This window comes from Malus domestica, chromosome 16, assembly GCF_042453785.1.
Source record: "Malus domestica chromosome 16, GDT2T_hap1".
Classification (NCBI taxonomy): domain Eukaryota; kingdom Viridiplantae; phylum Streptophyta; class Magnoliopsida; order Rosales; family Rosaceae; genus Malus; species Malus domestica.
In genome coordinates, this window is record NC_091676.1 from 34,398,037 (window position 1) to 34,413,588 (window position 15,552).

The window sequence follows — 15,552 nt, forward strand, 5'->3', positions numbered from 1 at the left end:
ATGCCAAAACTCTACCGTTTGACGCGAGAATCACTGCTGACTAGGCAGGACTGGCCCGGTTACTAGGCAAAACCTCGGGTGAGACAATTATTACTTTATTCACAATAATAACTGACTTTACTTAAAACAAAAATTAAAAATAAACTTAGACTAAAAGCAAGTGTTTCAATCTCACTCCCCACAAACCATGTTGCTGTGATGTGCAAAGTTCAAAGTATAATTCATGAATTAGTGTCTAAGCAACGATAAATAAAAAAGACTCTAATGTGGGATTAATCTTTACCATGTCCATTTGTTCTAACGTTTAAAATAATCTATGGATATTACTTTAACAAGAATGAAAACTTTTAAACTTGACACAAAAATTAAAAACCAAAAATGTTATTTCCTACCCCCAAACTTAGTTCACACGTTGTCCTCAAGGTGTGGAAAATTAAAAAAAAAATGACTCCTTACTACTAGAAATTCCTAAGACACAAAAATAAATGAATCTAGACAAATAAAAGGAAACTAAAATGAACTCAAACCTAAAATAGGCAAAGAAACAGCAGAAAATATAATAAAACAAATAAAATAGAAAAACAAGAAAAAGAACGAGCTGACCTGGAGTCGAACTCGAGACCTGGAAGCAGCATGAGGCTCTCCTTGCACGCACACACAAAGCCACACGTGCAGCCTTCACGTGTCAAGTACCCTAGCACTTTGCTATATAAGCTGCATATAGCATTTCAGATGCTCGTCTAACAAACCCTATCCGTGCCTTTTTAGCTCTCTCCAATTCCCACTGACCTCGAGCCCAGCGCTATGAAGGCCCTTCGTTTCAGAATCTATCCAAACCAAAATCATTCGAGTTCAGTCACCACTCCTCTGCGATGTCCTCCTTTATCTTCTTTTTGCCTCCATGTCTCAGAAATCCAGCTCCCTCGAGCAACAAGACCCTTAGTCTGTGAAGATGAAATCGCAAATCGCATCCTTCTCTGAATCTGACACACTCACAGGTATTTTTTTTTTATCCCCATCTCCCTTCGATTTTTGTCTCACATGCCTCAGTATGTTGAATTTGCTTTTTCGTCATGCATGCAGAGCTCTATAAATTCATCATGTCTTATTCTCTGTGCCGCTTGGATCCCCACTGTGAGTATCCCTAGACCTCATCCTGTACTCCTTCTGTATCTGAGATGAATGGATAAATGTATGGATCCACGAGTAGTTGAGATTAGACCGAATGAGTTCCGAATGCAGCCTGCAGTCACAAATCAAAAACCTAATTAGATAAGTACAGAAAATAACAAGAATTAAAATTTCAATTTTTTTTCTTTCTGATTTTTTTTTTTTATTTTTTTTTGTGATTTTTGTAATTAGGAATAAAAGCAAGAAGGTAGAATGAAAATAAAAAGCAAAGAGTTAGAAAAATTGGGTTGCCTCCCAATTAGCGCTTTAGTTAATGTCTATAGCTAGACGTAGAGAGAAGAATTGAATATCACGTCACTTGTTCCCTTCGAGTTAACCACTTCTTGATAGCATCATACGACAACAGTAGGTATGGAATGAGTTGTTGTTTATCAGTGGTTGAATTCTTCATAAGTGCACTTCTATGTGAATGAATCTTTGTGATCAAATAAGGTTGTTTCCAGTGAGGTTTATGTTTCCATCGAGCTGCCTTGAACCTTGTATTTAACACCCACAACCTCTGCACTGGCAGAATTTCTCTACGAGGAATTTGGCTGTCACGGAATTGATCCTGATTTTCTTTAAATTTGATGAATTGTGATGTTTGCGTGTCCAATTCAACAACCAAAATTTTCTGATCAGTAGCATGTTGCTCCGAATCCAAAATGGTCAGAGTAGTCAAAAGCTGATCATGTGATGTCTGATGTACTGATTTTGAATGAACAGTTTCTAACATATCAATTCTTGTGCATTCGTGCAGCCCTGTTGGGAAGGGTTCTGGTGGCACATAAACTTGGGGAGGAAAAGATTGTGGGGAAATTGTTTCACGATCAGCAGGTGGTGTTTCCTCCCTTGGGCATGACTGGCTGGCAGATTGCTCTTCCGTTTCTACACCAATTTCCTCTTGATCATCAAAGCTTTTCCCACAGTTTATTAATGGTTGAATCTGAAATTCTTGATTAGTTACTTCTATGTATAAGTCAGTTAATTCCAACAATTTAGAGAGCTTGTCCTCCACTGAAAGCTCTTGTGGCACATTAAGTTGCTCAAAATACTGCCCAAGATGCTCTTTCAAACTTTGAGTGTAGAACTCTGAATGGGGATTATTCCAGTTCCATTTTGAATCGTTTCTCATATATATATACTCTTGGACATAATCTGGAAAATATTTCCTCTCAGGACATTGCAAAATATCATGGGTCCTTGAATAGCAAAGAGCACAAACTGTAGGCTTAAATCCATAATAACCCTTTTCTGCTAATGACACCCAAAGAGGTGGTCCATCGGGTGTTAGATTGAATTCAGGGGGAACTGCAAATTCCATTGTTGCACTGCTAAAAAAAGAAACAAATTGTAACCTACCAAACAAAATCAACAATTAAATAAAAAGATATATACAAAAATAATTAACTAAGAGTTGATATGCACAAATTATCTTTGTAATCTGAGAAAAATAAAACAAAAACGAAAATTGGAAATGTTTTTTTATATGTATAAACAGCAATAACTAATTGAAAATCTGATTAGTAGGAATTATTTTAAATAATTCCCGGCAACGGCGCCATTTTCTTGATAGGATTTTTAGTACTCATGTGAACGGGTTTAAATCTCCTATTTTACTTGCAAGAATCACAAGGTTATTGTAATATAAACGGATTTCGCAAGGTCATCTCCACAGGGATTATTAAATAATTCGAAAGTAATCAGATTCCAATTAATTATTGTAAAGTAGAAACTTAGATGATTGATTTTATAACCTACTTAAATTAAAAACGAATTTAACTATTAAAGATAAGACAATCTGCAATATTAAAACTAGAGAGAAAAGAAAACAGTTTTGGGAGAAATCAAATTAAGAAAGCACTAGAGTTCCACCATCACCTAGCAATCCTATGAATTTTTACCCATTACTTATGATCTATACATGCCACTTTGAAGGTTAGATTTTCCTAATTCATATTCTACTTGGAACCTCCAACATAGAACGTATATCTAACATGCAACCCGTCCGGACGTTCGGATCAAATCTGAACATGAAAGACTCATTATGCTTTATGAAAATCCTTTGAAAAACCATGCAATCCTTTAGACGTGATATTCATCTTAAGTGAAATTACAATTATTAATCACAAGAAGCCAGCGTCAATTTCAGGGAACCTTCCGACCAAAATTGCATCAAATTACTTTTCTAAAAATCCTAATGGTGATCAGGCATTAAAACAATTAGATAGTTTTTATCTCGGTGATTAACAATTCAAAGTACGCATGCAATCAATCATAAGCAATTTAATAAAAATCACATATTCATGCTAAGGCTCAAGGCTTCGTCCTAGCAAAAGAAATTAGTTCCACATATTCATAATTGAAATCATAGAAATATCTATTAAGAAAAGGATTGAAAACACCTTCAAGTACAAAGTCTTCAAAACCCTAACAGTTCTCTCTGTCTCCAAAATTGCATAAAAGAAAATGTCTCTCAAACTGTAGACGGCTCAGCAATATATTTTCCAGAAAATGTCTAAAATCTGAACAGCCACGTTTTGGCCCATAAGCTGCTCCAAAACTGGCCCAATATAGCTAGATTTCATGTTTGGAATATTCTGAACACTTTTCCAGAAGGCCACGAACCAATCCGAGGTCATCTTGGGCTCCAAAAACGCAATTTAAGCCCAAAAACGTCATTTTCCAGCACTGCGCACTGCTTCTTTATTTCATCTCCATAAAATCACCGCTTGGTGGAAAAATCCCAAATTTTGATACGATTAAGCTAAGTGACTCACGAACGTCCTCCAACTGGAATTACTCCAAAATTCGTCCATTTGATCCTGTTTTGCTCCAGAGGAAGTCGAAAGTCCTATATTGAAAATACAATTCAAAGTATCAAAATTCTTCCAAAATATTAACCAAAATATACTAAGACTAGGGTAAAATATATAATATAAAATCTACTCATCAGACCCCACTCAAACTCTTCTTGATTTTTCAACCTTAATAAAGGAGTCAAGGGTTGGATTTTACGCGCCAGATTAACAATATCTTCTTAAAAAGTTGATCTTCCCCAATAGCCCTTGTAGTTACACTTTTTTAGTGGGAGAAGGTGGCTCCATTATGGCCCGGGCTTTATTCGTATCTATCTCCACTTATTTTTTATGCACTAGGAATCCTAGAAATTTGCCCGATCTAACCCCAAAGGCACATTTCTTAGGGTCCATCTTCAACTTATGGATCCTCATTCTCACTAAGGCTTGTCTGAGGTCTTCCAAGTGTTGCTCCTCAATTTTAGACTTTATCACAATGTCATCAATGTATACCTCCATGCTATGGCCGATTAAATCATGAAAAATGGCGTTCATTGCTCTCTGATAGGTAGCACCAGCATTTTTCAGCCCAAATGGCATGACTACATATTCATATACTCCTACATGTCCTAGGCACTTAAAGGATGTCGTATGTATATCTTCTTTAGCCATTTTTATCTAATTATATCCAGCATTTCCATACATGAAGGATAAAACTTTATGTTTTGCAACTGCATCTATGGATAGATCAGCCATGGGCATGGGGTATTCATCTTTAGGCGTGGCTTCATTAATATTTTTATAGTCGACACAACACTAGATGACATTAGTTACATCTTTTAATACAGGTACAATGTTGGCCAACCACTCAACATACTTTGCAGACCTAATAAATCTTGCCTTCACCAACCTCTCGATCACTTCCTTAACTTTCTTTTCTATTTCCTTCGACATTCTCCTTAGTGCTTGCTTCACAGGTTTGTACCCTTCCTTGATAGGAATTATGTGCTATACTAAACTAGGGTCCAATCCAAGCATCTCTATGTAATGCCAAGCAAAGCAATCTTTGAATTCATGCAAAAGGTCTACTATATTTGCACGATCCCCAGCTTCTAACAAGCCATTGACTTGTATTGACCTTGGATCTTCCTTAGTCCCCAAATTAATGGTTTCCAAAGGGTCTTGTATTTATGGTGTTGGTTTATCATGCTTTGTACACTAAAACTCAATTGACTTTAGACCCTCAGGCACATCATCTGGCCAGTCCAAGTCATATATACATTTAGCCACCTGATTGTAATCAATTGGTCCTTCCTATTTTGTTTTGATATCATTGGTGTTGGTGGGCTGGGACAATGTGAGGTATGTCTCATTCCTCCTTGGTGAGAGACGATCCTTGTTCTAGGAGCTTCTGGGTCGTCACCTTAGTAGGGCGGCCATTCTTATCAGCTCCTAGGCACTGCAAGATCCCAACACTGGGATTGTATAAGTTTTTTTCTACAACATTGGTTATGGGAAGAAATGGTCGTGACTCAGCCTACACAATCTCCCAAAATCCTGGCTCTTCAGCTCTATCCTCGTGGTATATAGCAACTTGTTAATGTAAAGTAAATGGTATTGACAGACTTTGGTGAATCCAATCTCTCCCAAGCAAGGCTCCAGAGGTAGAATTCTTGTCTACCACAAAGAAAGCCAACATGATTTGCTTAGACCTCAAGTCTACCTCCAAGGGCAATATCTCATATGTTTTAGTGATAGCCTCAGATAAACTAGAAATTATTAGATCAGTGGGAATAAGACCTTCCTCATTTTTGCACAACCTCTTCATTTGTTTGAGTATGAGCACGTTCACCATTGCTCCCTCATCTATCAACGCCCTCTTGAAAGGTACTTCCTCCAGATGAGCAGTCACATATATAGGCTTGAGATGGTTTTCCACGGCTAGGCTTGGTCTACTGAACACCATTTGGTCAGAATATACCTTCTCAGGCTCTTTTCATGCAGGTTCGGGCAAGTCTACCATGCTTAATCCTCATTTCCTAGCTTCCTCAATGTTAACAAGTGCCATCATTGGTTCTAGTGCCAAATAATCACCCTTCATTGTAGTTGGTTGATCTGGTTCAGCACAAAACATGGTTGAGAAAAAATAAGCCATGTTTACGTGGAAATTTCTAGGTTTAGGTACTTCTTCTTCTTTCTTTCCTCCAGTCTGATACACAAATTGATCCATCCATGCATGTGCATCCTTTGTCAACATCAATTCGAGCACCTCCTATTCTCTAGCTACACCAAAGCATGTAACTCCCTTAGGATTTCACAGAGAGTATCTACCAATGAAGGTGAAGGTAACCCTTTCTCAGGGGAGATAGTCCTAAAACAGATAGGCTCTTGACTCCAACCTGGTGTAGGCATCATCACTACACTCTCTTGAGCTCTTCTCAGGATTCTGTATTTCCTTGGATTGGGGTTTTGAGGCACATGATCTCGTTCACCCTCAGTTTTACTATTGGCTCTTTCTATTTCTTTCTTACTTTTCCACTGCAGTTGTTTCCTTTCCCTTTGAAGAACCTTCTCGAACTTGACATTCTTAGAGGCTTCTGACAAGGTAGGTGATGCGAAAATTAATTTAACACACAAATTTAACCCCTCTTTTGACAACTGTAGTATAAGTATAAGTAGGGATCGTTCTGAATCGGGGATTATGAGGGCTTGCTAATAACCTCTAAACTGACTCAAAAGCATAAAACTAAACTTAAAAATACTTAACAAGACTCACAAGACTTAAAGCAAACTTAAAATACTCAAAACAGCTTAAAACAACTAAATAAACTTAAACTAGACACTAGGAATGACTTTCGACGAAAATTGACTTTTACTTGAATCAAAACATTTAAAAACACAAATTAAAACAGATTATAACTAATTAGACACACTAAAGTAAAGGGGGATTGACTTTTGGACGAAGTTGAAACAAACAAACAAGTATGAAAAACTAGACAGATTGTAAAACAAATTTGAGAAATAAGATGATGGATGGGATATCTAGAGGCTTTTTCTCCACACATGACATGTATGCAAATAATTTGATTTCCAATTACTACTTCATTGAATTATGAACGACAATGCTCCAAATTAACCGTGACATCACTAGTTAACTCTCAGATTTTCCTTGTTTTATTGAATTGGATGACATCATTCGACAACCCAAAACATTCTTCTAAAGTTCCCTACATGACATCATAATAGAGATACAATCAAAGATCATTACATTTAATGAAAATCATAAGCATTGACAAAGTACTTGCAACTATGACATCATGTCACTCATGCTAGGAATTGAACTTAACGCGATCGTTTATAAGCGACCTTCACTACATGTGAATATAAGTTTGTAACGATTATGTGAAACTTCCTTATATTTTAGCAATGGATTTATGCATGCCAATTAAGTGTCGACCCTTAATTAACAAATGCAAATAAGTTATCAATCAAATAGTTAAGCCAATTGCATTCACGATTCAAGAGTTCATAACTGGAATTTATCAAATTATATTACACACATAATCATGGCTTTGAAATCACCCCTAGCCAATAGTGGTTTAGCCACTCAGATTTATAACAAAACGAAAGGAAATGAATTTAAACATTAGAAACAAAAGAAAGAAAACACCTAAATGCTCCAACGATCCAAGTTAGACAGCAAGCACGTCCAAGCACTTTCCTTCCCTTCCTTTGCTACGGCACATGATGTTGGTGAGTGTTTGAAGGTTTGTTTGTATGGAGGAATGGATGTGAAGATGAATGGATGTGTTTGGATGAAGGTTGTGTTGAAAATGGCAGTGAATGATCTAACAAAGTATCAACTCAATTTATGTTACACACACTTCCTTTTATAGAGGAAGTGCATGGCAATGGAGGGGAGCATGGAGTGGTGTAGCAATTGAGTGCAATGATGCATGAAATCTGAAATGATGGAGGGAACAAGGAATTGTGTAGCAATTGAGTGCAATGATTCAATGTAATGATGCATGAATCTGAAATGATGGAGGGAACAAGGAGTGGTGTAGCAATTGAGTGCAATGATTCAATGTAATGATGCATGAAATCTAAAATAATGAAGGGGACAAGGGTGGTGCACAGCAATGATGGAAAGGTGAATGGTGGAGTGACACCCCTTTGTGGCTGAGCTCTTTGTCATTTTTACATTAATTATTCTTTCTCTTTAACACATTCCTAGCCTCTTTAGTCTTCAAATTCGTCCATCCACCTTGCTCCATGCATGTGCTATTCATTCCAAGCCCAAAACTGCTCCTAAATGCACCAAAATGCATCTTATTGCTTTATAAGGCCTATGGACCTACAAACACACGAAAATAGCTTAAAATACATAATTAACTAAGAAATAACAACATAAATGCATGAGAACAAGATAACTCAGTCGCATAAATATGCTCCTATCAAATTCCCCCACACTTAGCTTTTGCTAGTCCTCGAGTAAAACAAAACAAACAAAACAAACAAAACACAACCTAGATCTTCCAACATTTGCCTCAAGGATTTTTAATGAAACATGAAATGTTAAAAATCATCATTCTCATAGATTTTGGTCATCTTTACACTTGAGCACATACTTAATCATAGTCACCACTTACTAGTTCATAATTAACCAATTAAAACAATGTTTTGAATGTAGTAACATGCCTTAGAGAATTTGCTCAATTCCTTACAAGATACTCTCTATTTTCACACACATTTTATGACTACACACCCTACACTAGTATATGTGAGATTGATGTAAACACGAAATACTAGGACTCACATATGTTATAACAAAGAAAGCAATTTTTTGGAGCTATTAAGCATGTTTAGATATGATCTCATGAATGGAATGCTACTACTTAGATGTGAGAACCAGTGACACCATATGCTCATACCAATTTCGAACTCCACAAATTGAAGCACACAACACTTAAGATTGAAGTCAAGGGTTGTAACAGGGCTTGGGGGTAATGGCTAACAAAGAAAGGATAGGGATAACAAACGTTCTTAAAGCGATAGCAAGCAAAGCAATGAAATAGACGCTTGGAAATCACTTTAGAATGCAGAATCAACTTTTAAATGCAAAGGGAAGATTCATGCAACACTTAGGGCCGAATTCAATGTTTTGAACCCTTTCTTTAACAAACAACACTTTAGAGCTCTTTTTCATACTTTTTTTTTCAATTATTTTTTTTTTCTTTTCTTTTCTACCCGTGCCTTATTAAGGACTTTGACACACACACACATACAAGAATCACTTCCCCCACACTTGCTTTCTGCAATACATTGATCAAAAAAGAGTTCATTTTAAGTCATGCTTTACTATGCTTCAAGAATAAGGGTATGGATGGTCCTAAAACTAGGCTAGGTAAGGATAGTGTGGGTTAACAAAGAATATAGACTTAACAAGGTTCAACAGGGTTAAACTTAAACACATAATGAAATAGGGGCACGGCAATTTGGCTTTGGTGGTCACTACACAACCTCATCTTGAATATGTGTTATGCAAATCAATAGCATGCTTTGAATGAAATAGGCATGAGTTCTAGCATTTGGAACTAAATGATGAAACGCTTTCTAAGTAGCAACCAAGCAAAGAATAATGAGATCATGCAACGACTTTAGAAAACAATGGTGCACAAATTATTAACTCTCCAAATAAATGTTTAGGCTCAAGTCTCATAAGGTTGTAGCGTTCATTTGAGTTCCTTCCTTCAAGCATGTTACAAAAACTGATTTTTCCTTTCTGATTGCATGTGAATTCATAAATTATAACCACAACCAAGCATATACCAAAGAGTAAATCAAATTTTCATCCATGTTTATAACTCTCTCTAACAGTCATATAATTAAAAACCAAATCCTCATCATTGTGTTGGAAGGTACCCTAAGACACAAATAAACACACAAAAACAACTCTTTTTGGGTTTTTCAAAACAATTTTTCAAATTTTTATGAGATTTTCGGATTTTTATGTCAAAACACACTAAAACACTCCAAAACAGCTTAAAAACACTTCAAAACAGTAAGGACCAACATTAGAAGTATTGGGTGATAAACTCCTATGAATTTTATGCAAAACAACTTGGTTACCCCCCCCCCAACACTTAAATCAAACATTGTCCTCAATGTTTCAAGCATAAACTCACACAAAAACAAGCAAAGAAACAAACAACGAATAAACATGACAAGTATAGCAAAGTAAAAACCAGACAAAGTAGAGTTTAAGAACGCAAATCTAGTTTTGGAGATAGATGATCTTGTTGACTTTCCACAGCTTTGATCTCGAACTGGTTTGGAATTCTTAGTGAGGAATATTAGAGTTCCTTGGTTGTGCAGTCTGCATTATTCTCTGCTTGTTTCTTCTACACGGCAGGCATGCACGAGGTAGAGGTGATGGTCTGTTTCTTTCTTCAATATTTCCAAGTGCCCACCATTTGCTTTCTTTCTCCTTATCCCTAGCTGAGGATGAATTAGCACATTGTCTCCACTTGCTTCGAGGTATCATTTTCACTTCCCTTATCTGTTCCCCAGGCAAATGTGGTAGGCGAAGAGAAAGCATAAAATGTTGAAGATGAGTACTTGAGAGCAAGGCTAGGTAAGCAATCAGGAAGGGGTTCCAGGCAGTCGATTCCAGATCGGAAGATTGATACCAAGTGTTGGCTGATTGCTCTCTTTCTCTTTGTCCCGCAGATGAAAACAACGACAAGGAGAAAGACAGGGAGAAAGCATGATATGAGATACTCTTGCTTTCAACCTTCATGATATGAAATACTTTTGCTTTAGATGAGTTGTTTGCAGAGGTACCCCAAGGAATAAGGAATACTGAGTGACTCGAAAGGTTTTGTTGGGAAAGCATTCTCAGAGATGAAGAAAGGTTATGTATGTTTGCCTTGCAATGGAGGGTGAAGGTTGACATTTATAGGAATTAATAACCGGTATTATTCTTTCACTTTTGTCGACAACCGTTGGATGATTTAACAGTAAACTTCACATGCCTTCTACTTCACAAGAAATCTTCGATAGATTGCCCGTAATTTCTGCAAAGCTGAATGTGCATGTGTCAGTGATCGGATCATATTTATATATATTTTTACTTCGAATTCACTCGTCTTTTCTTAGTTAGTTCCTTACATTTTTGAGCTATTTACGTTATTTTTGTGTTTATAGGATTTGTTATGCAAAGAAAATAAAAATAGCACAAATGAGTTTTAAATAATAAATTCGTCGAAAATTGCTTTAGTCGTTCTCATTCTGTCATGGATTATTGGTAGAATTATGTCACGGCATAAACAAAAGAAATGGGGAGAGTCGGTCAAAGAGGGAGCAAGAGAGCATCATGATTTATATTTTTTTTACCTCGTTGACTCCCATATTCTTCACTTCTGAAAACAACAGGAAGCTGCTTTGCAGCTGGAAAGGAAGGAATCCAAGGTGGAAACGTGAGGAGGTGGAAGGCAGATGCTGCTTTGGCAGCTGGGGGGCGCATAAAATAATAGGAAAAGCAGCACTTGGCTGCTGGCGGGAGAGAAAGAGAAACCAGCAGAAACGGAAAGAAATAATAAAAGAAAGAAGAGCAGGACACGCGGAAAGAAAAAGAAAGACAGAAAATAAAGAAGAGGGAAGTGAGGACTTGCGGAGGGTGGAAAAAAGAGAAGGCAGCCTTGCTGCCAGAAAAAAAAAAAAGGAAATAAAAAAAATAGAAGACAGAGAAGAGTGGAAATCGGTGAAGAAAGGAGGGGGGAGAGCTGCCCTTTGGGGCAGCGTGAAAAGAGAGCAGCAAGAAGCTGCGGGGGAATAAGCGCAGAGTGCGCACGGGATTGGGGAGATCGCTGCCTTTGGGCAGTGTGGAATAGCAGAAGGCGGGAGAGTCCAGAGAGCAGCAAGAAGCTGCAGGGGAAAGCTGCCTTTGGCAGCTGGAGGAAAAGAGGAGTGAGGACGAGAGAAGGCTGCCTTTGGGCAGCTTGTGAAGGTCAGCACGCAGGAATAGGCGCAGAAAATAAGGAGGACAGAGTCAGTACAAAGGTGAGGACGGTCCAATACAGCGTGAAAGGAGAACGCAGACAGAGATCTTCACCTCTCTTTCGGTTTAATCTTTCCAAACTTCTATTTTATTTTTGTTTTAATAATGTGTAATTAAATTTATTTTGGCTAGAGGTTAATTCAAAGCCATGAATATATTTGTAATATGAATTGATTACCTTCGGTTGTGATTTCATAAGTTGTGATTTCAATTTACTTATCCGTTCGTATAAAAACTGATTTGTGTATGTTGGTTGAGAGTGCACGCTTAATTTACATGCATGAATTTGATGCTAGAATATAAGTGAATTTCACCTAATCGTTATGAACTTATTTTCACAAGTAGTAAAGGTTGCTAGTCACAATCACGTTAAGTAAATTCTTGGCAAGAGTATCATGCTTTTCATAGTTACGAATGCCTCGTCAATGCTTATAGTTTTCACAAAGTTTAATGATCTTTGATTGTATCTCTATTGTGCTTTTCACGTAGGGGACTTTTGAAGAATGTTTTGAATTGTTGTATGCGTTTTCCCGTCCAATTCAATAACTTAAGGAAAACTTGAAGATTAAAAAAGTGCTGTTCACGGTTAATCTGAAGTGTTGAGATTCACAATTTATTGAAAGAACAACTGAAAATCAATTTAGGTTGCATATGTGTCATGTGTGGAGAAGAACCCTCTAGCTAGTCCGTCATTTATCCTTTCACCTTAATTTCATGTTTTTGTCAATTCTGTAATTTAATTAAGTTTAATTTACTTTTCATCAAAACCAAACACCCATCCATTATTAAATTATATTATTTATTTAGTTTTCTTTATTGTTAGTCTTTTAATTTAATTTCCGTCCATTTCAGTTCCTAGTGTTTAATTTAATTGTTTTCATTATTTTGAGTCATTTTAAGTGTGTTTCGAGTTATTAGAGTTTTTAGCCTAGTTTTGTGTCCTTGAGTCTTATTTAATATTTTTAAGTTAATTTAATAGATTAGCAATCCCTCCTAATCCCCGGCCTAGAACGATACCCTACTTACATCTATACTACAATTGTCAAAAAGAGGGTTTAATTTTGTGTGTTAACTTATTTTTCACATCAAATTTTGGCGCCGTTGCCGGGGATTAGTAACTTTGCTAATCCTTTTATTTTTGTTTTTGTTTATGTTTATATTGGTGTTTGTGTATTTTACTTTTGATATTTGATTTATTTTTCTTTCTTTGATTTTAGGCACAAATGGAGCTGAGGGAAATTTAAAGGAAAGATGCGTCCGGCTAAAGACGTTAAATCAAGCGCTTCTTGGGAGGCAACCCAAGCATTCAACGAAGGGAGACTTTGGAATCACTAACCCAATCAGCTTTGCATTCTTCCACCCTTATCTTTACTGCTTTCATTTTGTTTTGTTTAGTTAGTTGTGTTATTTGGTTGATTTCTGTGAGTTTGTGTTTGTGTTATTTAGTTTAAGTGTGGGGGAAGGTTAACCAAAGTCTCTTTACATTAATTTACATTTAAAAAGAAAAAAAAAAAAAAAGATAAAATTTAAAATTAATGAAAAAAAAAAATAAACATAAAAAAAAAATAAATAAATAAAAAAAAAATTATTAAAAAAAAAAAATTACATAAAAAAAAAAAAAATTTAATTTACAAAAAAAAAAAAAAAAAAAAAAAATGCAAATATTTTACAATAATGTAAACTAATAGTATTCATTGGTCGGGTGGTGCTTCAGTAGTGGGCGGGGCTTCAGCAGTCGGCGGGGCCACAGAAGGAGGAGGCAGCAGAGGTTGATCAGTTGGAGCTTCACTACGCGGTGCCGCTCCAGAAGACGAAGGCAGATGTTGTTGGAACAAACCCACAAACCTCCGATGATCAAGTAAAATTTGACCATCGGTGTCCTGCATCTGGTCAATCTTCCTCTTCATGCTGGTGGCATAGCTGTGTGCGAGCTTGTGCAATTCCTTATTCTCATGCTTAAGCCCTTTAATCTCTTGCTTGAGACTCTGTATTTCAGCCACCAAGGATTCAACGTGACGGGTTCGGGCATATAGGCGTTGGGCCATGTTGGATACGGAACCCGCACACTGCACACTGAGAGCCAGAGACTCCTTGACCGCCAATTCATCAGACCGCCTTGCGAGCAGTCTGTTATCTCTGGGAGTGACAAGGTTTCGGGCCACCACCGCAGCGGTCATGTCATTTTTCATCATCGAATCCCCCACGGTAAGGGGACCGGTAGGGGATATGAAGGATGGCCGCCATATGTTGTCTGGTGAAGGCGGAGCTGCCTCTTCACCAATGTTCAAGTCAAAACGACGATCAGAAGGGCCAGACATTTTTCAGAGGTGGTAAAGAAAGAAGAGAGTCGGAATGATCAAGATTAAACAAGTGCAAGAAGGGAGTGTTTACAGGAGGGTACTTAAGTGTGTTGTGGAACAAAATTAACGCCTCTATAAAAAGAAGAAATCAAAGAGGCGCTCCTCAGAGAAGCGTCCTCTCGCAAATCGAAGAGTCGGGGCTCCTTTCTCAAAAGCCGGATTCTTTTCTCAAAAGAGGAGTTTCCGTTCTCAAAAGCCGGATTCTTTTCTCAAAAGAGGCGTTCATTTCTTAAAAGTTGGGCTTGCTCAGAAACCACGAGCCGAACCCCGGATTTCGCAAGATCAATTCGTCCAGACGTGTTGTCACCCGTCACACGCAAACTCAGCTCTGCGAAAATCACGGGCAGTCTGTCGAAGTGCCGATTCCAACCATCTGTCTCTCTCAGCCTAGTCAGCACTTGTCACATGCAACTGGCAGCTTTGCGGAAATTACGGGCAGCTTTGTCAGAAAGCGCGTAATTTGTATTCTTCACCCATCCACCGGCTGCCGACACTAAGTGGGAGAACAGTTCCGGTTGTGAAGACAAGTCCTATAAGTTTCTACCTTCGCCTTCCACAGCAAAAGCACACTCTCTCAGCACACCCTCTCAACACCTCTTCATCTCCGAAAATGCATTCCCAAAGAATCCTCTCGAGTCACTCTGTGTTCCTCATTCCTTGGGATACTCCTGCGAACAACCCATTCAAAGCAAAAGTATTTCATATCATAAAGGTTGAAAGCAAGAGTATCTCATATCATGCTTTCTCCATGTCCTTCTCCTTGTCTTTGTTTTCCGACAAGGAGAAAGAGAGCAATCAGCCAGCATTTGGTATCAATCTTCCAATCTGGAGCCAACTGCCTGGAACCCTTTCCTGATTGCTTACCTAGCCTTGCTCTCGAGTACTCATCTTCATCATTTTATGCTTTCTCTTCGTCTACCACATCTGCCTGGGGGACAGTAAGGGAAGTGAAAATGATACCTCGAAGCATGTGGAGACAATTCAGCTAGGGACAAGGAGAAAGAAAGCAAGAGGTGGGCACTTGGAAAGATTGAAGAAAGAAATAAGGACCAACACCTTTCCCTCGTGCCTGCCCGTTGTGCAGAAGAAACAAGCAGAGAAGAATGCAGCTTGCACAATCATCCCAGCGGAAGGAGTCCGAACTGAGGAACTAGAGAAGCTG

General features: G+C 37.8%; 2 long non-coding RNA genes across 2 annotated transcripts; one reads left to right on the forward strand and one right to left on the reverse strand.

The window, feature by feature from the left end:
* Nucleotides 1–733: 733 nt before the first annotated feature.
* Nucleotides 734–2,294, forward strand: LOC139193176 (uncharacterized). Its single transcript, XR_011577579.1, has 3 exons — nucleotides 734–998; nucleotides 1,084–1,134; nucleotides 1,931–2,294. It is a non-coding gene; the product is annotated as an uncharacterized lncRNA (long non-coding RNA).
* Nucleotides 2,286–2,617, reverse strand: LOC114823688 (uncharacterized). The gene is made up of 2 exons (XR_003771689.2): nucleotides 2,582–2,617; nucleotides 2,286–2,501 (listed from the first exon to the last, which is right to left on the reverse strand). It is a non-coding gene; the product is annotated as an uncharacterized lncRNA (long non-coding RNA).
* Nucleotides 2,618–15,552: the final 12,935 nt, after the last annotated feature.